We start from the raw sequence: 25,657 nt of genomic DNA, 5'->3' as shown, positions 1-25,657 counted from the left end.
TACTGCCATAGGCGATGTGAGAGGTGCCAGGAGACAGCGTGGGGCCAGTGGCGCAATGGATAACGCGTCTGACTACGGATCAGAAGATTGTAGGTTCGACTCCTGCCTGGCTCGTGGTGCACTTTTTTTAATACAAGTGCGTGCATATTTTTTTGAACTACGCAACATTGTTGGTACATCTGTTGAATGATTGGATAATGTAATTTAACTCTGATCAGTTTAAATAATACCAATTATTAGGTGTGGTTACTCCTGCGTTGGCAGTGGTGCACAACCAGAGTCAACAACGTCCAGGACAATGGTCCTTCTTCACCACAAGCAGATTGACAAATTAAACAGGAAACGAATCTACAGGTGTGCGATCCGTAATCAGCGTAGTCAGACGCGTTATCCACTGCCCCACGCTCATTAGCTGTTGTCAGACATGTCGAAACAGTAACTGTAGCTGTGTAATAACTGGGCTGCAGGTCTTCCTCTGCATTGCTGCTGCTCTACCTACTAATAGTGAAGTGAGGAAACACTGCATAGGTCACAGCTCAGTTGGTAGAGCGGAGGACTGTAGTTGGTTGTGGCTGAAATCCTTAGGTCGCTGGTTCGACTCCGGCTCGAAGGAGGTTGATTATTTTTTATATATTTTTCACAATCATGAAATCCATTACACATTCCTGCGGAGGGAGCTGGTAGGAACGTTGGGTTGCTCGGTCAATGGCCAGGGTCAACGGCGGCGTGGTGTATTCCGCAAATATGCCCGACTGTGAGGGCGGGCACAAGCCGGCGTGAGTAGGTTAAACGTTGAGTTTTATAAGGGCACCACGGGGTGACCAGCCCCTCCCCACCCAGCCCCACCCCTCACATCCCCCACCCAACCCCACCCTCCCCCACCCAGCCCCACCCTCCCCCACCCCTCCCCACCCAGCCCTTCCCCTCCCCACCCAGCCCCTCCCCTCCCCACCCAGCCCCTCCCCTCCCCACCCAGCCCCCCACTCCCCACCCCAACCAGCCCCTCCCCACCCCAATCAGCCCCTCCCCACCCCACCCAGCCCCTCCCCTCCCCACCCGGCCCCTCCCCACCCAGCCTCCAATGTAAGGTTTGCATGTCTTCCTCTGCATTGCTGCTGCTGCTGTACGTGCTAATAGTGAAGTGATGAAACACTGCATAGGTCACCTTCGATAGCTCAGTTGGTAGAGCGGAGGACTGTAGTTGGTTGTGGTTGAAATCCTTAGGTCGCTGGTTCGACTCCGGCTCGAAGGAGGTTGATTATTTTTAATATATTTTTCCAAATCATTAAATACATATAATTGTTCTAACAATAAATGCTCAACTAGCACGACCTGCACATTAGGAACATTTATGTTGGGCCAAACGTTGGCTTAAAATGTACACAAAAAGAGGGCATTGGTAGGATTTGTCAGATGTTCTTCTACAGATGCATTGATTTTGTATTTGGTGGACTTGGTGGCACGACACGTGGACCCAGCCTGTCACAAGTGTTCTGTGAGGAAGGGACTCTGATAGTTCCACCGCTGTTCGTGTTGCACGACATCCCTGCAGGCTGTGCCCCTGTGCAGTCAGAGTCTTCATCACCGGCAACCCCCAACTCTGCACCTACACGGCCACGACTACTGCCATAGGCGATGTGAGAGGTGCCAGAAGACAGCGTGGGGCCAGTGGCGCAATAGATAACGCGTCTGACTACGGATCATAAGATTGTAGGTTCGACTCCTGCCTGGCTCGTGGTGAATAATTTTTTAATACTAGTGCGTATGTATTTTTTAACTACGCAACATTGTTGGTACACTAATCCGAAATCTGTTGAACAGTTATATAATGTATTTTAACTCTGGTGAGTTTATAACACATTCCTGCGGAGGGAATGTTGGGTTGCTCGGTCAATGGCCAGGGTCAACGGCGGCGTGGTGTATTCCGCAAATATGGCCGACTGTGAGGGCGGGCACAAGCCGTCGTGAGTAGGTTAAACGTTGAGTTTTATAAGGGCACCACGGGGTGACCAGACCCTCCCCACCCAGCCCCTCCCCACCCTCCCCACCCTCCCCACCCTCTCCTCTCCACCCAGCCCCTCCCTCCCCACCCAGCCCCTCCCTGCACGACGGACACAATAATCCCCTGTGGGCTGGTGTAACCAGGAGGTTCCTACCAGTATAATCCGACTCATTAGCTGTTGTCAGACATGTCGAAACAGTAACTGTAGCTGTGTAATTACTGGGCTGCAGGTCTTACTCTGCATTGCTGCTGCTCTACGTACTAATAGTGAAGTGATGAAACACTGCATAGGTCACCTTCGATAGCTCAGTTGGTAGAGCGGAGGACTGTAGTTGGTTGTGGCTGAAATCCTTAGGTCGCTGTTTCGACTCCGGCTCGAAGGAGGTTGATTATTTTTAATATATTTTTAAATCCTTTATATTAAGTTCGCTTGCTTGCTTGCGTACGACCGTGCAAATCTTTCGGTCGTTTTTTAACCCACTTACCGTGATCAAATCGAGCTGACATTTTCCACACAGACTCGTTGTGCGAGACAATTAATGTTCGTGAAAAAATGTTTCAAAAATTTTACACTTTTTAGGCAAAAACTAATTATTGTACATTTATTCAAATACAACTCATTCATGGCTTTGGCTGAACATCACAGTGTAGGCGCCCAGAGCGTAAACCCTCCACAGGCCGTGGCGGAGTAGCGCAGTTGGTAGCGCCCTCGCTTCCCATGCCAAAAGTCGCGGGATCGATCCCCGCGTCCTCCACAGGCGAATGTATTTTTAAATCCTTTAAATTAAGTTCACTTGCTTGCTTAGGGCCGTGTAAATCTTTCGGTCGTTTTTTAACCCACTTCCCGTGATCCAATCGAGCTGACATTTTCCACACAAACACGTTGTGTGTGACAATTAATTTTCGTGAAAAAATTTTTCCTAAATATTACACTGTTTAGGGAAAACAAATTAAATATTTAATTACCAATTGTTTAATACTGGCAGACAATCATCTGACCCATAGGTGGCAGCCATCTCAAGCCAGAGGACGAGAAGATTCTAGCCGCCAAGCATATAAAGGATTTATAGTGAAAAACTTTGTTTTTACGGGTTTACTTGTTCCAAATAATGAAATACATATAATTGTTCAAACAATGAAGGCCCAACAAGCATGACCTGTACATTAGGAACATTTATTTTGGGCAAAACGTTGGCTCAAAATGCACCAAAAAAAGAGGGCATTGGTAGGATTTGTCAGATGTTCTTCTACAAATGCATTGATTTTGATTTGGTGGACTTGGTGGCACGACACGTGGACCCAGCCTGTCACACGTGTTCTGTGAGGAAGGGACTCTGATCGTTCCACCGCTGTTCGTGTTGCACGACATCCCTGCAGGCTGTGCCCCTGGGCAGTCAGAGTCTTCATCACCGGCCACCCCCAACTCGGCACCTACACGGCCACGACTACTGCCATAGGCGATGTGAGAGGTGGCAGCAGACAGCGTGGGGCCAGTGGCGCAATGGATAACGCGTCTGACTACGGATCAGAAGATTGTAGGTTCGACTCCTGCCTGGCTCGTGAATTTTTTAATTACAAGTGCGTGTATGTTTTTTAAACCACGCAACATTCTTGGTTCAATAATCCGACATCTGTTGCATGTTTCTATAATGTAATTTTACTCTGGTCAGTTTAAATAGTACCAATTATTTGGTGAGGCTACTGCTGCGTTGGCAGTGGTGCACAACAAGAGTCAACAAAAAACAGGACCCTGCGGGGTGGGCTGGTAGGAATAATATTTAGTACTGGTACAGGGATATCGACCGGGTATAGAGGAGTTAAAGAAAAAATTACTGTATTCTAGTGTAACGTTAATTAAAAGTGTTTGTTTTGACAAGAAACGCTGTGAGATTTAAAGACCCCCCAACACCACCCTCAACACCACCCATCCCACCAGCCCTCTCACCACCCCCCACCACCACCCCCCACCACCACCACCCCACCACCCCCCACCACCAGCTTCTGCACTAGGCCTCGCGAAGCCTGCCGCACTAGGCCTCGCGAAGCCTTCTCTGCAGTAGACTTAGCGAAGCCTTCTGCACTAGGCCTCGCGAAGCCTCTGCAGTAGGCCTCGCGAAGCCGCGCTTTTCGTGCACAAATAAGGCGATTAAATGTATCTCGTCTCTGTGTTAATAAGCCTCCCGCACTAGGCCTCGCGAAGCCTGCCGCACTAGGCCTCGCGAAGCCTACTGCACTAGGCCTCGCGAAGCCTTCTCTGCAGTAGACTTAGCGAAGCCTTCTGCACTAGGTCTCGCGAAGCCTCTGCAGTAGGCCTCGCGAAGCCGCGCTTTTCGTGCACAAATAAGGCGATTAAATGTATCTCGTCTCTGTGTTAATAAGCCTGCCGCACTAGGCCTCGCGAAGCCTGCCGCACTAGGCCTCGCGCCGTCCTTTTCGTGCACAAATAAGGCGATTAAATGTATCTCGTCTCTGTGTTAATGAATGTTTCTTGTCTCTGTGTTAAAAAAACGTGCTGCGTTTCAGTAAAGTAATTATTTTTTTTAAATAAACGTGCTGCGTTTCATCTCTGTGTTAATAAGCCTGCCGCACTAGGCCTCGCGAAGCCTGCCGCACTAGGCCTCGCGCCGTGCTTTTTGTGCACAAATAAGGCGATTAAATGTATCTCGTCTCTGTGTTAAAAAAACGTGCTGCGTTTCAGTAAAGTAACTTTTTTAAATAAACGTGCTGCTTTTCAGTAAAGTAATTTTGAAGCGAAGTTTAAAGTTTTGCCGTGATGCGCCGGAAGCGACGGCCATCTTGTTTAATTCACAGATCGCAGGGGGAGCGGGCGGCCATCTTGTCGGACAGGGTCAAGCCAAGTGTTTGCAGTAGGGGGCGATGTTGATACACGGACGGACGGACGGACGGACACATTAATCTATTGGTGGTCTGGTCCACTTCGTTCCTACCAGTATAACAACACTCAACACATTCATCAATTATACGGTGGCCTTAAGAAGAAAAATATATCGCAGGCAACATTCAGGACAATGGCCCCTCCCTTTATTCCTGCTAATCCTACATAATACACTACTAGCATAATATGCCTTTGAGACCCCCCCACCACCTACACATTCTGCAAGGAGTGACTAACCCCATATCTGCATTTGTCATCATTATGCTAAATTCCTCTGTTGATATGTAAAATCCTTTGTCAAGGCTCTTTCCTCCTCTCACCCAGTTTAAAATACGCTGCCAAGCTTAGCGGTGTTCATTAGGAGAGCTGTATTTCCGATAGCTCAGCTTCTACACCTGAGGACGGCTGCTTACGTTGTAGCCGAAACGTTGTGAAATTTTATTTGATAAAGTTGTATTATTATTATTTTATTATTTCCCTTCTACGTGACTTTACCGAAAGAACCAATAATATGAATACAATGGTCCTTCTTCAACACAAACAGATTGATACTTAAAACAGGAAACGATCCTACAATTTTGTGATCCCTAATCAGCGTAGTCAGACGCGTCATCCATTGCCCCACTGCCCCACGCTCATTAGCTGTTGTCAGACATGTCTGAACAGTGATTGGAGCTGTGTAATTACTGGGTTGCAGGTCTTCTTCTGCATTGCTGCTGCTGTACGTACTAATAGTGAAGTGATGAAAGACTGCATAGGTCCCCTTCGATAGCTCAGTTGGTAGAGCGGAGGACTGTAGTTGGTTGATGGTTGAAATCCTTAGGTCGCTGGTTCGACTCCGGCTCGAAGGAGGTTGATTTTTTTTTTTGTAAATATTTATTTCCAAATAAATGCTCAACGAGCATGACCTGCACATTAGGAACATTTATGTTGGGCCAAAAGTTGGCTTAAAATGCACAAATAAGAAGATGTTCTTCTACAGGAGCATTGATTTTGATTTTGTGGACTTGGTGGCACGACACGCGGACCCAGCCTGTCACACGTGCTCTGTGAGGAAGGGACTCTGATAGTTCCACCGCTGTTCGTGTTGCACGACATCCCTGCAGGCTGTGCCCCTGGGCAGAGTCTTCATCACCGGCCACCCCCAACTCGGCACCTACACGGCCACGACTACTGCCATAGGCGATGTGAGAGGTATCAGCAGACAGCGTGGGGCCAGTGGCGCAATGGATAACGCGTCTGACTACGGATCAGAAGATTGTAGGTTCGACTCCTGCCTGGCTCGTGATGCATTGTTTTGTAATACAAGTGCGGACATATTTTTTAAACCACGCAACATTGTTGGTACAATAATTCGACATCTGTTGAACGGTTACATAATGTATTTTTACTCTGGTCAGTTTAAAACACATTCCTGCGGAGGGAGCTGGAAGGAACGTTCGGTTGCTCGGTCAATGGCCAGGGTCAACGGCGGCGTGGTGTATTCCGCAAATATGGCCGACTGTGAGGGTGGGCACAAGCCTGCGTGAGTAGGTTAAACGTTGAGTTTTATAAGGGCACCACGGGGTGACCAGCCCCTCCCCACCCAGCCCCACTCCTCCCACCCCCCACCAAGCCCCACCCAGCCCCACCCTCCCCACCCATCCCCTCCCCACCCTGCCCACCCAGCCCCTCCCCACCCATTCCCTCCCCACCCTCCACACCCAGCCCCTCCCCTCCCCACCCAGCCTCACCCTCTCCACCTAGCCCCTACCCACCCTCCCCTCTCCACTTAGCCCTTCCATCCCCACCCAGCCCCTCCCTGCACGACGGACACAATAATCCCCTGTGGGCTGGTGTAACCAGGAGGTTCCTACCAGTATAATCCGACTCATTAGCTGTTATCAGACATGTCGAAAAAGTAATTGTAGCTGTGTAATGACTGGGTTGCAGGTCTTCTTCTGCATTGTTGCTGCTGTACGTACTAATAGTGAAGTGATGAAACACTGCATAGGTCACCTTCGATAGCTCAGTTGGTAGAGCGGAGGACTGTAGTTGGTTGAGGTTGAAATCCTTAGGTCGCTGGTTCGACTCCGGCTCGAAGGAAGTTGATTCTTTTTCCAAATAATGAAATACATATAATTGTTCAAACAATAAAGGCTCAACGAGTATGACCTGAATATTTTTATTATGTTTTATTTTTATTATTTTATTATTTCCATTCTACGTGACTTTACCGAAAGAACCAAGAAGAGTATGACCTGCACATTAGGAACATTTATTTTAGGCTAAACGTTCGCTTCAAATGCACCAAGAAGAATAGGGCATCGGTAAGATTTGTCAGATGTTCTTCTACAGATGCATTGATGTTGATTTGGTGGACTTGGTGGCACGACACGTGGACCCAGCCTGTCACACGTGTTCTGTGAGGAAGGGACTCTGATAGTTCCACCGCTGTTCGTGTTGCACGACATCCCTGCAGGCTGTGCCCCTGGGCAGTCAGAGTCTTCATCACCGGCCACCCCCAACTCGGCACCTACACGGCCACGACTACTGCCATAGGCGATGTGAGAGGTGCCAGGAGGCAGCGTGGGGCCAGTGGCGCAATGGATAACGCGTCTGACTACGGATCAGAAGATTGTAGGTTCGACTCCTGCCTGGCTCGTGGTAAATTTTTTTTTTATCAAAGTGCGTCTAAGTCTTTTTTAAACCGCGCAACATTGTTGGTCTAATAATCCGACATCTGTTGAATGGTTCTATAATGTAATTTTACTCTGGTCAGTTTAAATAATACCAATTTTTTGGCGAGGCTGCTGCTGCGTTGGCAGTGGTGCACAACCAGAGTCAACAACAATAACAACACTCAACACATTCATAAATTATACGGTGGTCTTAAGAGGAAAAATATATCGCAGGCAACGTTCAGGACAATGGTCCCTCCCTTTATCACTGATAATCCTACACAATACACTACTAGCATAATATGCCTTTGAGACCCCTCACCGCCGACACATTCCACATGGAGTGACTAACCCCGCATATTGATGCATTTGTCATCAATATGCGAAATTCCTCTGTTGATATGTAAACTCCTTTGTCAAGGCTCTTTCCTCCTCTCAACCAGCTTAAAATACGCTGCCAAGCTTAGCGGTGTTCATTAGGACGCTGTCTTTCCGACAGCTCAGCTTCTTCACCTGAGGACGGCTGCTTACGTTGTGGCCGAAACGTCGTGAAATTTTATTTTATTATGTTGTATTTTTATTATTTTATTATTTCCCTTCTACGTGACTTTACCGAAAGAACCAAGAAGATGAATACAATGGTCCTTCTTCACCACACGCAGATTGAAACTTAAAACAGGAAATGATCCTACAATTTTGTGATCCCTAATCAGCGTAGTCAGACGCGTTATCCATTTCCCCATTGCCCCACTGGCCCACGCTCATGAGTTGTTCTCAGACATGTCTGAACAGTGATTGGAGCTGTGTAATTACTGGGTTGCAGGTCTTCTTCTGCATTGCTGCTGCTGTACGTACTAATAGTGAAGTGATGAAAGACTGCATAGGTCCCCTTCGATAGCTCAGTTGGTAGAGCGGAGGACTGTAGTTGGTTGATGGTTGAAATCCTTAGGTCGCTGGTTCGACTCCGGCTCGAAGGAGGTTGATTTTTTTTTTTGTAAATATTTATTTCCAAATAAATGCTCAACGAGCATGACCTGCACATTAGGAACATTTATGTTGGGCCAAAAGTTGGCTTAAAATGCACAAATAAGAAGATGTTCTTCTACAGGAGCATTGATTTTGATTTTGTGGACTTGGTGGCACGACACGCGGACCCAGCCTGTCACACGTGCTCTGTGAGGAAGGGACTCTGATAGTTCCACCGCTGTTCGTGTTGCACGACATCCCTGCAGGCTGTGCCCCTGGGCAGAGTCTTCATCACCGGCCACCCCCAACTCGGCACCTACACGGCCACGACTACTGCCATAGGCGATGTGAGAGGTATCAGCAGACAGCGTGGGGCCAGTGGCGCAATGGATAACGCGTCTGACTACGGATCAGAAGATTGTAGGTTCGACTCCTGCCTGGCTCGTGATGCATTGTTTTGTAATACAAGTGCGGACATATTTTTTAAACCACGCAACATTGTTGGTACAATAATTCGACATCTGTTGAACGGTTACATAATGTATTTTTACTCTGGTCAGTTTAAAACACATTCCTGCGGAGGGAGCTGGAAGGAACGTTCGGTTGCTCGGTCAATGGCCAGGGTCAACGGCGGCGTGGTGTATTCCGCAAATATGGCCGACTGTGAGGGTGGGCACAAGCCTGCGTGAGTAGGTTAAACGTTGAGTTTTATAAGGGCACCACGGGGTGACCAGCCCCTCCCCACCCAGCCCCACTCCTCCCACCCCCCACCAAGCCCCACCCAGCCCCACCCTCCCCACCCATCCCCTCCCCACCCTGCCCACCCAGCCCCTCCCCACCCATTCCCTCCCCACCCTCCACACCCAGCCCCTCCCCTCCCCACCCAGCCTCACCCTCTCCACCTAGCCCCTACCCACCCTCCCCTCTCCACTTAGCCCTTCCATCCCCACCCAGCCCCTCCCTGCACGACGGACACAATAATCCCCTGTGGGCTGGTGTAACCAGGAGGTTCCTACCAGTATAATCCGACTCATTAGCTGTTATCAGACATGTCGAAAAAGTAATTGTAGCTGTGTAATGACTGGGTTGCAGGTCTTCTTCTGCATTGTTGCTGCTGTACGTACTAATAGTGAAGTGATGAAACACTGCATAGGTCACCTTCGATAGCTCAGTTGGTAGAGCGGAGGACTGTAGTTGGTTGAGGTTGAAATCCTTAGGTCGCTGGTTCGACTCCGGCTCGAAGGAAGTTGATTCTTTTTCCAAATAATGAAATACATATAATTGTTCAAACAATAAAGGCTCAACGAGTATGACCTGAATATTTTTATTATGTTTTATTTTTATTATTTTATTATTTCCATTCTACGTGACTTTACCGAAAGAACCAAGAAGAGTATGACCTGCACATTAGGAACATTTATTTTAGGCTAAACGTTCGCTTCAAATGCACCAAGAAGAATAGGGCATCGGTAAGATTTGTCAGATGTTCTTCTACAGATGCATTGATGTTGATTTGGTGGACTTGGTGGCACGACACGTGGACCCAGCCTGTCACACGTGTTCTGTGAGGAAGGGACTCTGATAGTTCCACCGCTGTTCGTGTTGCACGACATCCCTGCAGGCTGTGCCCCTGGGCAGTCAGAGTCTTCATCACCGGCCACCCCCAACTCGGCACCTACACGGCCACGACTACTGCCATAGGCGATGTGAGAGGTGCCAGGAGGCAGCGTGGGGCCAGTGGCGCAATGGATAACGCGTCTGACTACGGATCAGAAGATTGTAGGTTCGACTCCTGCCTGGCTCGTGGTAATTTTTTTTTTTATCAAAGTGCGTCTAAGTCTTTTTTAAACCGCGCAACATTGTTGGTCTAATAATCCGACATCTGTTGAATGGTTCTATAATGTAATTTTACTCTGGTCAGTTTAAATAATACCAATTTTTTGGCGAGGCTGCTGCTGCGTTGGCAGTGGTGCACAACCAGAGTCAACAACAATAACAACACTCAACACATTCATAAATTATACGGTGGTCTTAAGAGGAAAAATATATCGCAGGCAACGTTCAGGACAATGGTCCCTCCCTTTATCACTGATAATCCTACACAATACACTACTAGCATAATATGCCTTTGAGACCCCTCACCGCCGACACATTCCACATGGAGTGACTAACCCCATATCTGCATTTGTCATCAATATGCGAAATTCCTCTGTTGATATGTAAACTCCTTTGTCAAGGCTCTTTCCTCCTCTCAACCAGCTTAAAATACGCTGCCAAGCTTAGCGGTGTTCATTAGGACGCTGTCTTTCCGACAGCTCAGCTTCTTCACCTGAGGACGGCTGCTTACGTTGTGGCCGAAACGTCGTGAAATTTTATTTTATTATGTTGTATTTTTATTATTTTATTATTTCCCTTCTACGTGACTTTACCGAAAGAACCAAGAAGATGAATACAATGGTCCTTCTTCACCACACGCAGATTGAAACTTAAAACAGGAAATGATCCTACAATTTTGTGATCCCTAATCAGCGTAGTCAGACGCGTTATCCATTTCCCCATTGCCCCACTGGCCCACGCTCATGAGTTGTTCTCAGACATGTCTGAACAGTGACTGTGGCTGTGTAATTACTGGGTTCCAGATTTTCCTCTGCATTGCTGCTGCTGTACGTACTAATAGTGAAGTGATGACTCGCTGCATAGGTCACCTTCGATAGCTCAGTTGGTAGAGCGGAGGACTGTAGTTGGTTGTGGCTGAAATCCTTAGGTCGCTGGTTCAACTCCGGCTCGAAGGAAGATGATTGTTTTAAATATATTTTTCCAAATCATGAAAACATATGATTGTTCTAAAAATAAACGCTCAGCGAGAATGACCTGCACATTAGGAACATTCATTTTGGGCCAAACGTTGGCTTCAAATGCACCAAGAAGAAGAGGGCATTGGTAGGATTTGTCAAATTTTCTTCTACAGAAGCATTGATTTTAATTTGGTGGACTTGGTGGCACGACACGTGGACCCAGCCTGTCACACGTGTTCTGTGAGGAAGGGACTCTGATAGTTCCACCGCTGTTCGTGTTGCACGACATCCCTGCAGGCTGTGCCCCTGGGCAGTCAGAGTCTTCATCACCGGCCACCCCCAACTCGGCACCTACACGGCCACGACTACTGCCATAGGCGATGTGAGAGGTGCCAGGAGACAGCGTGGGGCCAGTGGCGCAATGGATAACGCGTCTGACTACGGATCAGAAGATTGTAGGTTCGACTCCTGCCTGGCTCGTGGTGAATTCTAGTTTAGTACAAGTGCGTATATTTCTTTAAACCACGCAACATTGTTGGTACAATAATCCGACATCTGTTGAACAGTTACATAATGTATTTTTACTCTGGTGAGTTTATAACACATTCCTGCGGAGGGAATGTTGGGTTGCTCGGTCAATGGCCAGGGTCAACGGCGGCGTGGTGTATTCCGCAAATATGGCCGAGTGTGAGGGCGGGCACAAGCCGGCGTGAGTAGGTTAAACGTTGAGTTTTATAAGGGCACCACGGGGTGACCAGACCCTCCCCACCCAGCCACTCCCCACCCCACCCTCCCCACCCAGCCCCTCCCCACCCTCCCCACCCTCTCCTCTCCACCCAGCCCCTCCCTCCCCACCAGCCCCTCCCTGCACGACGGACACAATAATCCCCTGTGGGCTGGTGTAACCAGGAGGTTCCTACCAGTATAATCCGACTCATTAGCTGTTGTCAGACATGTCGAAACAGTAACTGTAGCTGTGTAATTACTGGGCTGCAGGCCTTCCTCTGCATTGCTGCTGCTCTACGTACTAATAGTGAAGTGATGAAACACTGCATAGGTCACCTTCGATAGCTCAGTTGGTAGAGCGGAGGACTGTAGTTGGTTGATGGTTGAAATCCTTAGGTCGCTGGTTCGACTCCGGCTCGAAGGAGGTTGATTATTTTTAATATATTTTTAAATCCTTTATATTAAGTTCGCTTGCTTGCTTGCTTGCGTGCTTGCTTGCTTGCTTACGACCGTGCAAATCTTTCGGTCGTTTTTTAACCCACTTCCCGTGATCAAATCGAGCTGACATTTTCCACACAGACTCGTTGTGCGAGACAATTAATGTTCGTGAAATTTTTTTTCAAAAATTTTACACTTTTTAGGCAAAAACAAATTATTGTACATTTATTCAAATTCAACTCATTCATGGCTTTGGCTGAACATCACCGTGTAGGCGCCCAGAGCGTAAACACTCCGCAGGTCGTGACGGAGTAGCGCAGTTGGTAGCGCCCTCGCTTCCAATGCCAAAGGTCGCTGGATCGATCCCCGCGTCCTCCACAGGCGAATATATTTTTAAATCCTTTAAATTAAGTTCACTTGCTTGCTTAGGGCCGTGCAAATCTTTCGGTCGTTTTTTAACCCACTTCCCGTGATCCAATCGAGCTGACATTTTCCACACAGACTCGTTGTGTGTGACAATTAATTTTCGTGAAAAAAAATTCCTAAATATTACACTGTTCAGGGAAAACAAATTAAATATTTAATTACCAATTGTTTAATACTGGCAGACAATCATCTGACCCATAGGTGGCAGCCATCTCAAGCCAGAGGACGAGAAGATTCTAGCCGCCACGCATATAAAGGATTTATAGTGAAAAACTTTGTTTTTACGGGTTTACTTGTTCCAAATAATGAAATACATATAATTGTTCAAACAATAAATGCTCAACGAGCATCGCCTGCACATTAGGAACATTTTTGTTGGGCCAAACGTTCGTTTAAAATACACCAAGAAGAAGAGGGCATTGGTGGGATTTGTAAGATGTTCTTCTACAGATGCATTGATGTTGATTTGGTGGACTTGGTGGCACGACACGTGGACCCAGCCTGTCACACGTGTTCTGTGAGGAAGGGACTCTGATAGTTCCACCGCTGTTCGTGTTGCACGACATCCCTGCAGGCTGTGCCCCTGGGCAGTCAGAGTCTTCATCACCGGCCACCCCCAACTCGGCACCTACACGGCCACGACTACTGCCATAGGCGATGTGAGAGATGCCAGGACACAGCGTGGGGCCAGTGGCGCAATGGATAACGCGTCTGACTACGGATCAGAAGATTGTAGGTTCGACTCCTGCTTGGCTCGTGGTGAATTCTATTTTAGTACAAGTGCGTATATTTTTTTAAACCACGCAACATTGTTGGTACAATAATCCGACATCTGTTGAACAGTTACATAATGTATTTTTACTCTGGTGAGTTTATAACACATTCCTGCGGAGGGAATGTTGGGTTGCTCGGTCAATGGCCAGGGTCAACGGCGGCGTGGTGTATTCCGCAAATATGGCCGACTGTGAGGGCGGGCACAAGCCGGCATGAGTAGGTTAAACGTTGAGTTTTATAAGGGCACCACGGGGTGACCAGACCCTCCCCACCCAGCCACTCCCCACCCCACCCTCCCCACCCAGCCCCTCCCCACCCTCCCCACCCTCTCCTCTCCACCCAGCCCCTCCCTCCCCACCCAGCCCCTCCCTGCACGACGGACACAATAATCCCCTGTGGGCTGGTGTAACCAGGAGGTTCCTACCAGTATAATCCGACTCATTAGCTGTTGTCAGACATGTCGAAACAGTGACAGGAGCTGTGTAATTACTGGGTTGCAGGTCTTCTTCTGCATTGCTGCTGCTGTACGTACTAATAGTGAAGTGATGAAACACTGCATAGGTCATCTTCGATAGCTCAGTTGGTAGAGCGGAGGACTGTAGTTGGTTGATGGTTGAAATCCTTTGGTCGCTGGTTCGACTCCGACTCGAAGGAGGTTGATTATTTTTAAATCCTTTATATTAAGTTCGCTTGCTTGCTTGCTTGCGTGCTTGCTTGCTTGCTTACGACCGTGCAAATCTTTCGGTCGTTTTTTAACCCACTTCCCGTGATCAAATCGAGCTGACATTTTCCACACAGACTCGTTGTGCGAGACAATAAATGTTCGTGAAAAAATGTTTCCTAAATATTACACTGTTTAGGGAAAACAAATTAAATATTTAATTACCAATTGTTTAATACTGGCAGACAATCATCTGACCCATAGGTGGCAGCCATCTCAAGCCAGAGGACGAGAAGATTCTAGCCGCCACGCATATAAAGGATTTATAGTGAAAAACTTTGTTTTTACGGGTTTACTTGTTCCAAATAATGAAATACATATAATTGTTCAAACAATGAATGCCCAACAAGCATGACCTGTACATTAGGAACATTTATTTTGGGCAAAACGTTGGCTCAAAATGCACCAAGAAAAGAGGGCATTGGTAGGATTTGTCAGATGTTCTTCTACAAATGCATTGATTTTGATTTGGTGGACTTGGTGGCACGACACGTTGACCCAGCCTGTCACACGTGTTCTGTGAGGAAGGGACTCTGATAGTTCCACCGCTGTTCGTGTTGCACGACATCCCTGCAGGCTGTGCCCCTGGGCAGTGAGAGTCTTCATCACCGGCCACCCCCAACTCGGCACCTACACGGCCACGACTACTGCCATAGGCGATGTGAGAGGTGTCAGCACACAGCGTGGGGCCAGTGGCGCAATGGATAACGCGTCTGACTACGGATCAGAAGATTGTAGGTTCGACTCCTGCCTGGCTCGTGATGCATTGTTTTGTAATACAAGTGCGGACATATTTTTTAAACCACGCAACATTGTTGGTACAATAATTCGACATCTGTTGAACGGTTACATAATGTATTTTTACTCTGGTCAGTTTAAAACACATTCCTGCGGAGGGAGCTGGAAGGAACGTTCGGTTGCTCGGTCAATGGCCAGGGTCAACGGCGGCGTGGTGTATTCCGCAAATATGGCCGACTGTGAGGGTGGGCACAAGCCTGCGTGAGTAGGTTAAACATTGAGTTTTATAAGGGCACCACGGGGTGACCAGCCCCTCCCCACCCAGCCCCACTCCTCCCACCCCCCACCAAGCCCCACCCAGCCCCACCCTCCCCACCCATCCCCTCCCCACCCTGCCCACCCAGCCCCTCCCCACCCATTCCCTCCCCACCCTCCACACCCAGCCCCTCCCCTCCCCACTCAGCCTCACCCTCTCCACCTAGCCCCTACCCACCCTCCCCTCTCCACCCAGCCCTTCCATCCCCACCCAGCCCCTCCCTGCACGACGGACACAATAATCCCCTGTGGGCTGGTGTAACCAGGAGGTTCCTACCAGTATAATCCGACTCATTAGCTGTTGTCAGACATGTCGAAACAGTAACTGTAGCTTTCGATTTAAAGCTTTCGTGACTGCAGGGATTCATCTTCTTGGTTTTTTCGGTAAAGTCACGTAGAAGGGAAGTAATAAAATAATAAAAATAAAACATAATAAAATGAAACAATTCTCACGACGTTTCGGCCACAACGCAAGCAGCCGTCCTCAGGTGCATAGGTCACCTTCGATATTCTTCACCTGAGGACGGCTGCTTGCGTTGTGGCCGAAACGTCGTGAGAATTGTTTCATTTTAGTATGTTTTATTTTTATTATTTTATTACTTCCCTTCTACGTGACTTTACCGAAAAAACCAAGAAGAGTAACTGTAGCTGTGTAATGACTGGGTTGCAGGTCTTCCTCTGCATTGCTGCTGCTGTACGTACTTATAGTGAAGTGATGAAACACTGCATAGGTGACCTTCGATAGCTCAGTTGGTAGAGCGGAGGACTGTAGTTGGTTGAGGTTGATATCCTTAGGTCGCTGGTTCGACTCCGGCTCGAAGGAAGTTGATTCTTTTTCCAAATAATGAAATACATATAATTGTTTAAACAATAAATGCTCAACGAGCATCACCTGCACATTAGGAACATTTATTTTGGGCCAAACGTTGGCTTCAAATGCACCAAGAAGAAGAGGGCATCGGTAAGATTTGTCAGATGTTCTTCTACAGATGCATTGATGTAGATTTTGTGGGCTTGGTGGCACGACACGTGGACCCAGCCTGTCACACGTGTTCTGTGAGGAAGGGACTCTGATAGTTCCACCGCTGTTCGTGTTGCACGACATCCCTGCAGGCTGTGCCCCTGGGCAGTCAGAGTCTTCATCACCGGCCACCCCCAACTCGGCACCTACACGGCCACGACTACTGCCATAGGCGATGTGAGAGGTGCCAGGAGACAGCGTGGGGCCAGTGGCGCAATGGATAACGCGTCTGACTACGGATCAGAAGATTGTAGGTTCGACTCCTGCCTGGCTCGTGATGCATTGTTTTGTAATACAAGTGCGGACATATTTTTTAAACCACGCAACATTGTTGGTACAATAATTCGACATCTGTTGAACGGTTACATAATGTATTTTTACTCTGGTCAGTTTAAAACACATTCCTGCGGAGGGAGCTGGAAGGAACGTTCGGTTGCTCGGTCAATGGCCAGGGTCAACGGCGGCGTGGTGTATTCCGCAAATATGGCCGACTGTGAGGGTGGGCACAAGCCTGCGTGAGTAGGTTAAACATTGAGTTTTATAAGGGCACCACGGGGTGACCAGCCCCTCCCCACCCAGCCCCACTCCTCCCACCCCCCACCAAGCCCCACCCAGCCCCACCCTCCCCACCCATCCCCTCCCCACCCTGCCCACCCAGCCCCTCCCCACCCATTCCCTCCCCACCCTCCACACCCAGCCCCTCCCCTCCCCACTCAGCCTCACCCTCTCCACCTAGCCCCTACCCACCCTCCCCTCTCCACCCAGCCCTTCCATCCCCACCCAGCCCCTCCCTGCACGACGGACACAATAATCCCCTGTGGGCTGGTGTAACCAGGAGGTTCCTACCAGTATAATCCGACTCATTAGCTGTTGTCAGACATGTCGAAACAGTAACTGTAGCTTTCGATTTAAAGCTTTCGTGACTGCAGGGATTCATCTTCTTGGTTTTTTCGGTAAAGTCACGTAGAAGGGAAGTAATAAAATAATAAAAATAAAACATAATAAAATGAAACAATTCTCACGACGTTTCGGCCACAACGCAAGCAGCCGTCCTCAGGTGCATAGGTCACCTTCGATATTCTTCACCTGAGGACGGCTGCTTGCGTTGTGGCCGAAACGTCGTGAGAATTGTTTCATTTTAGTATGTTTTATTTTTATTATTTTATTACTTCCCTTCTACGTGACTTTACCGAAAAAACCAAGAAGAGTAACTGTAGCTGTGTAATGACTGGGTTGCAGGTCTTCCTCTGCATTGCTGCTGCTGTACGTACTTATAGTGAAGTGATGAAACACTGCATAGGTGACCTTCGATAGCTCAGTTGGTAGAGCGGAGGACTGTAGTTGGTTGAGGTTGATATCCTTAGGTCGCTGGTTCGACTCCGGCTCGAAGGAAGTTGATTCTTTTTCCAAATAATGAAATACATATAATTGTTTAAACAATAAATGCTCAACGAGCATCACCTGCACATTAGGAACATTTATTTTGGGCCAAACGTTGGCTTCAAATGCACCAAGAAGAAGAGGGCATCGGTAAGATTTGTCAGATGTTCTTCTACAGATGCATTGATGTAGATTTTGTGGGCTTGGTGGCACGACACGTGGACCCAGCCTGTCACACGTGTTCTGTGAGGAAGGGACTCTGATAGTTCCACCGCTGTTCGTGTTGCACGACATCCCTGCAGGCTGTGCCCCTGGGCAGTCAGAGTCTTCATCACCGGCCACCCCCAACTCGGCACCTACACGGCCACGACTACTGCCATAGGCGATGTGAGAGGTGTCAGCAGACAGCGTGGGGCCAGTGGCGCAATGGATAACGCGTCTGACTACGGATCAGAAGCTTGTAGGTTCGACTCCTGCCTGGCTCGTGTTCAGTTGTTTTTAATACAAGTGCGTGCATATTTTGTCAACCACGCAACTTTGTTGGTACAATAATCCGACATCTTTTGAATGGTTCTATTAGTAAATTTACTCTGGTCAGTTTAAATAATACCAATTAGTGCTTGAGTCTTACTTGTATCATCCACTCCCCCCTACCCCACACCCCCACCCTCCCTGTCTCTGATCCCTGGCTCCTCTACCCCCCTCTCTTGCCTAAATGGCCTCTTGTTTCAGCAGCCCCCTTTTGCCCACTGCAGCAATTGTTTCTTGCTGTGGTTGTCCCACCTGATGACGGACGCTTGTGTTGTGCCCGAAACGTCGTGATTTAATTTATTTTATTTATACCTACGTGACTTTACCGAAATAGCCACATAGTATGGATCCCTGCAGTCACGAAAACTTCAAATCGAGATTAATACCAATTATTTGGTGAGGCTGCTGCTGCGTTGGCAGTGGTGCACAACCAGAGTCAACAACAATAACAACACTCAACACATTCATCAATTATACGGTGGCCTAAAGAGGAAAAATATTTTGCAGGCAACGTTCAGGACAATGGTCCTTCTTCACCACAAGAAGATTGATAAATTAAACAGGAGACGAATCTACAATTTTGTGATCCCTAATCAGGTTGTTGCCCCTGACAGCATACTGCAGGGGCAACAACCTGCTCCTTAACACCGCAAAGACCAAGGAGCTCATAATAGACTACAGGAGAAAGAAAACGGACACTCCACCACTAATCATCAGCGGGGACTGTGTGGAGAGGGTGGCAGACTTCTGCTTCCTGGGAGTCCACATTGGGGAGGGCCTGACCTGGAGCGCCAACAGCACTGAGCTTCTGAAAAAGGCCCAGCAGAGACTTTACTTCCTGAGAATCCTCAGGAATAATAACATCACACAGAAACTGCTGGTGTCCTTCTACCGAGCCTCCATCGAGAGCATTCTCACATACTGCATCTGTGTATGGTACACCAGCTGCACAGTAGCTCAGAGGAAAGCGCTCCAGAGGGTCATCAACACAGCCCAAAAGATCGCCGGCTGCCATCTCTCCACACTGGAAGAACTACACAGTTCACGTTGCATCAAAAAAGCACAGATCATTCTAAAGGACTCTTCACACCCTGGACACTCACTGTTTGAGCTGTTGCCATCAGGCAGACGATTCAGATCAATCAAAACAAGGACAAACAGATTCAAACATAGCTTTTATCCTACAGCGATCACCACACTCAATAATGCTAATTAATTATTAAGTAATAGTGTTTACAATTGAACGTGAAATAGAGATGTGCAATGACAAAATGTAACCGTATGTGGGTATACTTGGGCTGTTTTTATATATATAGTATAAATTGATTATCTTTCATTTAATTTTATTTTTATTTTCTTGTTTTATTTAATTTAAATTTATGAATGATGCCCTGACTGGTGAGCATTTTAAATTTCGTTGTACTGGTGACAATGACAATACACGATCTATCTATCTATCAGCGTAGTCAGACGCGTCATCCCTTGCCCCACTGGCCCACGCTCATGAGCTGTTCTCAGACATGTCTGAACAGTGACTGCAGCTGTGTAATTACTGGGTTGCAGGTCTTCCTCTGCATTGCTGCTGCTGTACGTACTAATAGTGGAGTGATGAACCCCTGCATAGGTCCCCTTCGATAGCTCAGTTGGTAGAGCGGAGGACTGTAGTTGGTCGTGGCTGAAATCCTTAGGTCGCTGGTTCAACTCCGGCTCGAAGGAGGATGGTTATTTTAAATATATTTTTCACAATCATGAAATACATGTTATTTTTCAAACAATAAATGCTCAACGAGCATCACCTGCACATTAGGAACATTTATTTTGGGCCAAACGTTGGCTTTAAATGCACCAAGAAAAAGAGGGCATTGGTAGGATTTGTCAGATGTTCTGCTACAGATGCATTGATTTTGATTTGGTGGGCTTGGTGGCACGACACGTGGACCCAGCCTGTCAGAAGTGTTCTGTGAGGAAGGAATTCTGATAGTTCCACCGCTGTTCGTGTTGCACGACATCCCTGCAGGCTGTGCCCCTGGGCAGTCAGAGTCTTCATCACCGGCCACCCCCAACTCGGCACCTACACGGCCACGACTACTGCCATAGGCGATGTGAGAGGTGCCAGGAGACAGCGTGGGGCCAGTGGCGCAATGGATAACGCGTCTGACTACGGATCAGAAGATTGTAGGTTCGACTCCTGCCTGGCTCGTGGTGCACTTTTTTTAATACAAGTGCGTGCATATTTTTTTGAACTACGCAACATTGTTGGTACATCTGTTGAATGATTGGATAATGTAATTTAACTCTGATCAGTTTAAATAATACCAATTATTAGGTGTGGTTACTCCTGCGTTGGCAGTGGTGCACAACCAGAGTCAACAACGTCCAGGACAATGGTCCTTCTTCACCACAAGCAGATTGACAAATTAAACAGGAAACGAATCTACAGGTGTGCGATCCGTAATCAGCGTAGTCAGACGCGTTATCCACTGCCCCACGCTCATTAGCTGTTGTCAGACATGTCGAAACAGTAACTGTAGCTGTGTAATAACTGGGCTGCAGGTCTTCCTCTGCATTGCTGCTGCTCTACCTACTAATAGTGAAGTGAGGAAACACTGCATAGGTCACAGCTCAGTTGGTAGAGCGGAGGACTGTAGTTGGTTGTGGCTGAAATCCTTAGGTCGCTGGTTCGACTCCGGCTCGAAGGAGGTTGATTATTTTTTATATATTTTTCACAATCATGAAATCCATTACACATTCCTGCGGAGGGAGCTGGTAGGAACGTTGGGTTGCTCGGTCAATGGCCAGGGTCAACGGCGGCGTGGTGTATTCCGCAAATATGCCCGACTGTGAGGGCGGGCACAAGCCGGCGTGAGTAGGTTAAACGTTGAGTTTTATAAGGGCACCACGGGGTGACCAGCCCCTCCCCACCCAGCCCCACCCCTCACATCCCCCACCCAACCCCACCCTCCCCCACCCAGCCCCACCCTCCCCCACCCCTCCCCACCCAGCCCTTCCCCTCCCCACCCAGCCCCTCCCCTCCCCACCCAGCCCCTCCCCTCCCCACCCAGCCCCCCACTCCCCACCCCAACCAGCCCCTCCCCACCCCAATCAGCCCCTCCCCACCCCACCCAGCCCCTCCCCTCCCCACCCGGCCCCTCCCCACCCAGCCTCCAATGTAAGGTTTGCATGTCTTCCTCTGCATTGCTGCTGCTGCTGTACGTGCTAATAGTGAAGTGATGAAACACTGCATAGGTCACCTTCGATAGCTCAGTTGGTAGAGCGGAGGACTGTAGTTGGTTGTGGTTGAAATCCTTAGGTCGCTGGTTCGACTCCGGCTCGAAGGAGGTTGATTATTTTTAATATATTTTTCCAAATCATTAAATACATATAATTGTTCTAACAATAAATGCTCAACTAGCACGACCTGCACATTAGGAACATTTATGTTGGGCCAAACGTTGGCTTAAAATGTACACAAAAAGAGGGCATTGGTAGGATTTGTCAGATGTTCTTCTACAGATGCATTGATTTTGTATTTGGTGGACTTGGTGGCACGACACGTGGACCCAGCCTGTCACAAGTGTTCTGTGAGGAAGGGACTCTGATAGTTCCACCGCTGTTCGTGTTGCACGACATCCCTGCAGGCTGTGCCCCTGTGCAGTCAGAGTCTTCATCACCGGCAACCCCCAACTCTGCACCTACACGGCCACGACTACTGCCATAGGCGATGTGAGAGGTGCCAGAAGACAGCGTGGGGCCAGTGGCGCAATAGATAACGCGTCTGACTACGGATCATAAGATTGTAGGTTCGACTCCTGCCTGGCTCGTGGTGAATAATTTTTTAATACTAGTGCGTATGTATTTTTTAACTACGCAACATTGTTGGTACACTAATCCGAAATCTGTTGAACAGTTATATAATGTATTTTAACTCTGGTGAGTTTATAACACATTCCTGCGGAGGGAATGTTGGGTTGCTCGGTCAATGGCCAGGGTCAACGGCGGCGTGGTGTATTCCGCAAATATGGCCGACTGTGAGGGCGGGCACAAGCCGTCGTGAGTAGGTTAAACGTTGAGTTTTATAAGGGCACCACGGGGTGACCAGACCCTCCCCACCCAGCCCCTCCCCACCCTCCCCACCCTCCCCACCCTCTCCTCTCCACCCAGCCCCTCCCTCCCCACCCAGCCCCTCCCTGCACGACGGACACAATAATCCCCTGTGGGCTGGTGTAACCAGGAGGTTCCTACCAGTATAATCCGACTCATTAGCTGTTGTCAGACATGTCGAAACAGTAACTGTAGCTGTGTAATTACTGGGCTGCAGGTCTTACTCTGCATTGCTGCTGCTCTACGTACTAATAGTGAAGTGATGAAACACTGCATAGGTCACCTTCGATAGCTCAGTTGGTAGAGCGGAGGACTGTAGTTGGTTGTGGCTGAAATCCTTAGGTCGCTGTTTCGACTCCGGCTCGAAGGAGGTTGATTATTTTTAATATATTTTTAAATCCTTTATATTAAGTTCGCTTGCTTGCTTGCGTACGACCGTGCAAATCTTTCGGTCGTTTTTTAACCCACTTACCGTGATCAAATCGAGCTGACATTTTCCACACAGACTCGTTGTGCGAGACAATTAATGTTCGTGAAAAAATGTTTCAAAAATTTTACACTTTTTAGGCAAAAACTAATTATTGTACATTTATTCAAATACAACTCATTCATGGCTTTGGCTGAACATCACAGTGTAGGCGCCCAGAGCGTAAACCCTCCACAGGCCGTGGCGGAGTAGCGCAGTTGGTAGCGCCCTCGCTTCCCATGCCAAAAGTCGCGGGATCGATCCCCGCGTCCTCCACAGGCGAATGTATTTTTAAATCCTTTAAATTAAGTTCACTTGCTTGCTTAGGGCCGTGTAAATCTTTCGGTCGTTTTTTAACCCACTTCCCGTGATCCAATCGAGCTGACATTTTCCACACAAACACGTTGTGTGTGACAATTAATTTTCGTGAAAAAATTTTTCCTAAATATTACACTGTTTAGGGAAAACAAATTAAATATTTAATTACCAATTGTTTAATACTGGCAGACAATCATCTGACCCATAGGTGGCAGCCATCTCAAGCCAGAGGACGAGAAGATTCTAGCCGCCAAGCATATAAAGGATTTATAGTGAAAAACTTTGTTTTTACGGGTTTACTTGTTCCAAATAATGAAATACATATAATTGTTCAAACAATGAAGGCCCAACAAGCATGACCTGTACATTAGGAACATTTATTTTGGGCAAAACGTTGGCTCAAAATGCACCAAAAAAAGAGGGCATTGGTAGGATTTGTCAGATGTTCTTCTACAAATGCATTGATTTTGATTTGGTGGACTTGGTGGCACGACACGTGGACCCAGCCTGTCACACGTGTTCTGTGAGGAAGGGACTCTGATCGTTCCACCGCTGTTCGTGTTGCACGACATCCCTGCAGGCTGTGCCCCTGGGCAGTCAGAGTCTTCATCACCGGCCACCCCCAACTCGGCACCTACACGGCCACGACTACTGCCATAGGCGATGTGAGAGGTGGCAGCAGACAGCGTGGGGCCAGTGGCGCAATGGATAACGCGTCTGACTACGGATCAGAAGATTGTAGGTTCGACTCCTGCCTGGCTCGTGAATTTTTTAATTACAAGTGCGTGTATGTTTTTTAAACCACGCAACATTCTTGGTTCAATAATCCGACATCTGTTGCATGTTTCTATAATGTAATTTTACTCTGGTCAGTTTAAATAGTACCAATTATTTGGTGAGGCTACTGCTGCGTTGGCAGTGGTGCACAACAAGAGTCAACAAAAAACAGGACCCTGCGGGGTGGGCTGGTAGGAATAATATTTAGTACTGGTACAGGGATATCGACCGGGTATAGAGGAGTTAAAGAAAAAATTACTGTATTCTAGTGTAACGTTAATTAAAAGTGTTTGTTTTGACAAGAAACGCTGTGAGATTTAAAGACCCCCCAACACCACCCTCAACACCACCCATCCCACCAGCCCTCTCACCACCCCCCACCACCACCCCCCACCACCACCACCCCACCACCCCCCACCACCAGCTTCTGCACTAGGCCTCGCGAAGCCTGCCGCACTAGGCCTCGCGAAGCCTTCTCTGCAGTAGACTTAGCGAAGCCTTCTGCACTAGGCCTCGCGAAGCCTCTGCAGTAGGCCTCGCGAAGCCGCGCTTTTCGTGCACAAATAAGGCGATTAAATGTATCTCGTCTCTGTGTTAATAAGCCTCCCGCACTAGGCCTCGCGAAGCCTGCCGCACTAGGCCTCGCGAAGCCTACTGCACTAGGCCTCGCGAAGCCTTCTCTGCAGTAGACTTAGCGAAGCCTTCTGCACTAGGTCTCGCGAAGCCTCTGCAGTAGGCCTCGCGAAGCCGCGCTTTTCGTGCACAAATAAGGCGATTAAATGTATCTCGTCTCTGTGTTAATAAGCCTGCCGCACTAGGCCTCGCGAAGCCTGCCGCACTAGGCCTCGCGCCGTCCTTTTCGTGCACAAATAAGGCGATTAAATGTATCTCGTCTCTGTGTTAATGAATGTTTCTTGTCTCTGTGTTAAAAAAACGTGCTGCGTTTCAGTAAAGTAATTATTTTTTTTAAATAAACGTGCTGCGTTTCATCTCTGTGTTAATAAGCCTGCCGCACTAGGCCTCGCGAAGCCTGCCGCACTAGGCCTCGCGCCGTGCTTTTTGTGCACAAATAAGGCGATTAAATGTATCTCGTCTCTGTGTTAAAAAAACGTGCTGCGTTTCAGTAAAGTAACTTTTTTAAATAAACGTGCTGCTTTTCAGTAAAGTAATTTTGAAGCGAAGTTTAAAGTTTTGCCGTGATGCGCCGGAAGCGACGGCCATCTTGTTTAATTCACAGATCGCAGGGGGAGCGGGCGGCCATCTTGTCGGACAGGGTCATGCCAAGTGTTTGCAGTAGGGGGCGATGTTGATACACGGACGGACGGACGGACGGACACATTAATCTATTGGTGGTCTGGTCCACTTCGTTCCTACCAGTATAACAACACTCAACACATTCATCAATTATACGGTGGCCTTAAGAAGAAAAATATATCGCAGGCAACATTCAGGACAATGGCCCCTCCCTTTATTCCTGCTAATCCTACATAATACACTACTAGCATAATATGCCTTTGAGACCCCCCCACCACCTACACATTCTGCAAGGAGTGACTAACCCCATATCTGCATTTGTCATCATTATGCTAAATTCCTCTGTTGATAT

At 48.1% G+C, this 25,657-nt stretch overlaps 27 non-coding genes across 27 annotated transcripts; all 27 read left to right on the top strand.

Annotated features, from left to right (window-relative positions):
- The first annotated feature begins 41 nt into the window (after window positions 1-41).
- On the top strand, window positions 42-114 carry TRNAR-ACG (transfer RNA arginine (anticodon ACG)). The gene has a single exon. It is a non-coding gene; the product is annotated as a tRNA-Arg (tRNA).
- Window positions 115-1,164: 1,050 nt separating this feature from the next.
- TRNAY-GUA (transfer RNA tyrosine (anticodon GUA)) lies at window positions 1,165-1,252 on the top strand. The gene is given in 2 exon segments: window positions 1,165-1,201; window positions 1,217-1,252. It is a non-coding gene; the product is annotated as a tRNA-Tyr (tRNA).
- Window positions 1,253-2,297: 1,045 nt separating this feature from the next.
- Window positions 2,298-2,385, top strand: TRNAY-GUA (transfer RNA tyrosine (anticodon GUA)). Its single transcript is given in 2 exon segments — window positions 2,298-2,334; window positions 2,350-2,385. It is a non-coding gene; the product is annotated as a tRNA-Tyr (tRNA).
- A 1,104-nt stretch (window positions 2,386-3,489) lies between these two features.
- TRNAR-ACG (transfer RNA arginine (anticodon ACG)) lies at window positions 3,490-3,562 on the top strand. The gene has a single exon. It is a non-coding gene; the product is annotated as a tRNA-Arg (tRNA).
- A 2,098-nt stretch (window positions 3,563-5,660) lies between these two features.
- Window positions 5,661-5,749, top strand: TRNAY-GUA (transfer RNA tyrosine (anticodon GUA)). Its single transcript is given in 2 exon segments — window positions 5,661-5,697; window positions 5,714-5,749. It is a non-coding gene; the product is annotated as a tRNA-Tyr (tRNA).
- Window positions 5,750-6,110: 361 nt separating this feature from the next.
- On the top strand, window positions 6,111-6,183 carry TRNAR-ACG (transfer RNA arginine (anticodon ACG)). The gene has a single exon. It is a non-coding gene; the product is annotated as a tRNA-Arg (tRNA).
- Window positions 6,184-6,895: 712 nt separating this feature from the next.
- TRNAY-GUA (transfer RNA tyrosine (anticodon GUA)) lies at window positions 6,896-6,983 on the top strand. Its single transcript is given in 2 exon segments — window positions 6,896-6,932; window positions 6,948-6,983. It is a non-coding gene; the product is annotated as a tRNA-Tyr (tRNA).
- A 486-nt stretch (window positions 6,984-7,469) lies between these two features.
- TRNAR-ACG (transfer RNA arginine (anticodon ACG)) lies at window positions 7,470-7,542 on the top strand. The gene has a single exon. It is a non-coding gene; the product is annotated as a tRNA-Arg (tRNA).
- Window positions 7,543-8,446: 904 nt separating this feature from the next.
- On the top strand, window positions 8,447-8,535 carry TRNAY-GUA (transfer RNA tyrosine (anticodon GUA)). Its single transcript is given in 2 exon segments — window positions 8,447-8,483; window positions 8,500-8,535. It is a non-coding gene; the product is annotated as a tRNA-Tyr (tRNA).
- A 361-nt stretch (window positions 8,536-8,896) lies between these two features.
- TRNAR-ACG (transfer RNA arginine (anticodon ACG)) lies at window positions 8,897-8,969 on the top strand. Its single transcript has one exon. It is a non-coding gene; the product is annotated as a tRNA-Arg (tRNA).
- Window positions 8,970-9,681: 712 nt separating this feature from the next.
- TRNAY-GUA (transfer RNA tyrosine (anticodon GUA)) lies at window positions 9,682-9,769 on the top strand. The gene is given in 2 exon segments: window positions 9,682-9,718; window positions 9,734-9,769. It is a non-coding gene; the product is annotated as a tRNA-Tyr (tRNA).
- Window positions 9,770-10,255: 486 nt separating this feature from the next.
- Window positions 10,256-10,328, top strand: TRNAR-ACG (transfer RNA arginine (anticodon ACG)). The gene has a single exon. It is a non-coding gene; the product is annotated as a tRNA-Arg (tRNA).
- Window positions 10,329-11,228: 900 nt separating this feature from the next.
- Window positions 11,229-11,316, top strand: TRNAY-GUA (transfer RNA tyrosine (anticodon GUA)). Its single transcript is given in 2 exon segments — window positions 11,229-11,265; window positions 11,281-11,316. It is a non-coding gene; the product is annotated as a tRNA-Tyr (tRNA).
- Window positions 11,317-11,726: 410 nt separating this feature from the next.
- Window positions 11,727-11,799, top strand: TRNAR-ACG (transfer RNA arginine (anticodon ACG)). The gene has a single exon. It is a non-coding gene; the product is annotated as a tRNA-Arg (tRNA).
- Window positions 11,800-12,380: 581 nt separating this feature from the next.
- On the top strand, window positions 12,381-12,469 carry TRNAY-GUA (transfer RNA tyrosine (anticodon GUA)). Its single transcript is given in 2 exon segments — window positions 12,381-12,417; window positions 12,434-12,469. It is a non-coding gene; the product is annotated as a tRNA-Tyr (tRNA).
- Window positions 12,470-13,593: 1,124 nt separating this feature from the next.
- Window positions 13,594-13,666, top strand: TRNAR-ACG (transfer RNA arginine (anticodon ACG)). Its single transcript has one exon. It is a non-coding gene; the product is annotated as a tRNA-Arg (tRNA).
- Window positions 13,667-14,248: 582 nt separating this feature from the next.
- Window positions 14,249-14,337, top strand: TRNAY-GUA (transfer RNA tyrosine (anticodon GUA)). Its single transcript is given in 2 exon segments — window positions 14,249-14,285; window positions 14,302-14,337. It is a non-coding gene; the product is annotated as a tRNA-Tyr (tRNA).
- A 753-nt stretch (window positions 14,338-15,090) lies between these two features.
- Window positions 15,091-15,163, top strand: TRNAR-ACG (transfer RNA arginine (anticodon ACG)). Its single transcript has one exon. It is a non-coding gene; the product is annotated as a tRNA-Arg (tRNA).
- Window positions 15,164-16,192: 1,029 nt separating this feature from the next.
- On the top strand, window positions 16,193-16,280 carry TRNAY-GUA (transfer RNA tyrosine (anticodon GUA)). The gene is given in 2 exon segments: window positions 16,193-16,229; window positions 16,245-16,280. It is a non-coding gene; the product is annotated as a tRNA-Tyr (tRNA).
- A 400-nt stretch (window positions 16,281-16,680) lies between these two features.
- Window positions 16,681-16,753, top strand: TRNAR-ACG (transfer RNA arginine (anticodon ACG)). Its single transcript has one exon. It is a non-coding gene; the product is annotated as a tRNA-Arg (tRNA).
- A 1,029-nt stretch (window positions 16,754-17,782) lies between these two features.
- On the top strand, window positions 17,783-17,870 carry TRNAY-GUA (transfer RNA tyrosine (anticodon GUA)). Its single transcript is given in 2 exon segments — window positions 17,783-17,819; window positions 17,835-17,870. It is a non-coding gene; the product is annotated as a tRNA-Tyr (tRNA).
- Window positions 17,871-18,270: 400 nt separating this feature from the next.
- On the top strand, window positions 18,271-18,343 carry TRNAR-ACG (transfer RNA arginine (anticodon ACG)). The gene has a single exon. It is a non-coding gene; the product is annotated as a tRNA-Arg (tRNA).
- Window positions 18,344-20,017: 1,674 nt separating this feature from the next.
- Window positions 20,018-20,105, top strand: TRNAY-GUA (transfer RNA tyrosine (anticodon GUA)). Its single transcript is given in 2 exon segments — window positions 20,018-20,054; window positions 20,070-20,105. It is a non-coding gene; the product is annotated as a tRNA-Tyr (tRNA).
- Window positions 20,106-20,516: 411 nt separating this feature from the next.
- TRNAR-ACG (transfer RNA arginine (anticodon ACG)) lies at window positions 20,517-20,589 on the top strand. The gene has a single exon. It is a non-coding gene; the product is annotated as a tRNA-Arg (tRNA).
- A 1,050-nt stretch (window positions 20,590-21,639) lies between these two features.
- On the top strand, window positions 21,640-21,727 carry TRNAY-GUA (transfer RNA tyrosine (anticodon GUA)). The gene is given in 2 exon segments: window positions 21,640-21,676; window positions 21,692-21,727. It is a non-coding gene; the product is annotated as a tRNA-Tyr (tRNA).
- A 1,045-nt stretch (window positions 21,728-22,772) lies between these two features.
- Window positions 22,773-22,860, top strand: TRNAY-GUA (transfer RNA tyrosine (anticodon GUA)). The gene is given in 2 exon segments: window positions 22,773-22,809; window positions 22,825-22,860. It is a non-coding gene; the product is annotated as a tRNA-Tyr (tRNA).
- Window positions 22,861-23,964: 1,104 nt separating this feature from the next.
- Window positions 23,965-24,037, top strand: TRNAR-ACG (transfer RNA arginine (anticodon ACG)). Its single transcript has one exon. It is a non-coding gene; the product is annotated as a tRNA-Arg (tRNA).
- The last annotated feature ends 1,620 nt before the right edge of the window (window positions 24,038-25,657 follow it).

This window comes from Lampetra planeri, chromosome 53 (assembly GCF_965212315.1).
Source record: "Lampetra planeri chromosome 53, kcLamPlan1.2.h2, whole genome shotgun sequence".
Classification (NCBI taxonomy): Eukaryota; Metazoa; Chordata; class Hyperoartia; order Petromyzontiformes; family Petromyzontidae; genus Lampetra; species Lampetra planeri.
The sequence above is the reverse complement of the archived record's forward strand: the minus strand, read 5'-3'. Positions and strand labels throughout refer to the sequence as shown.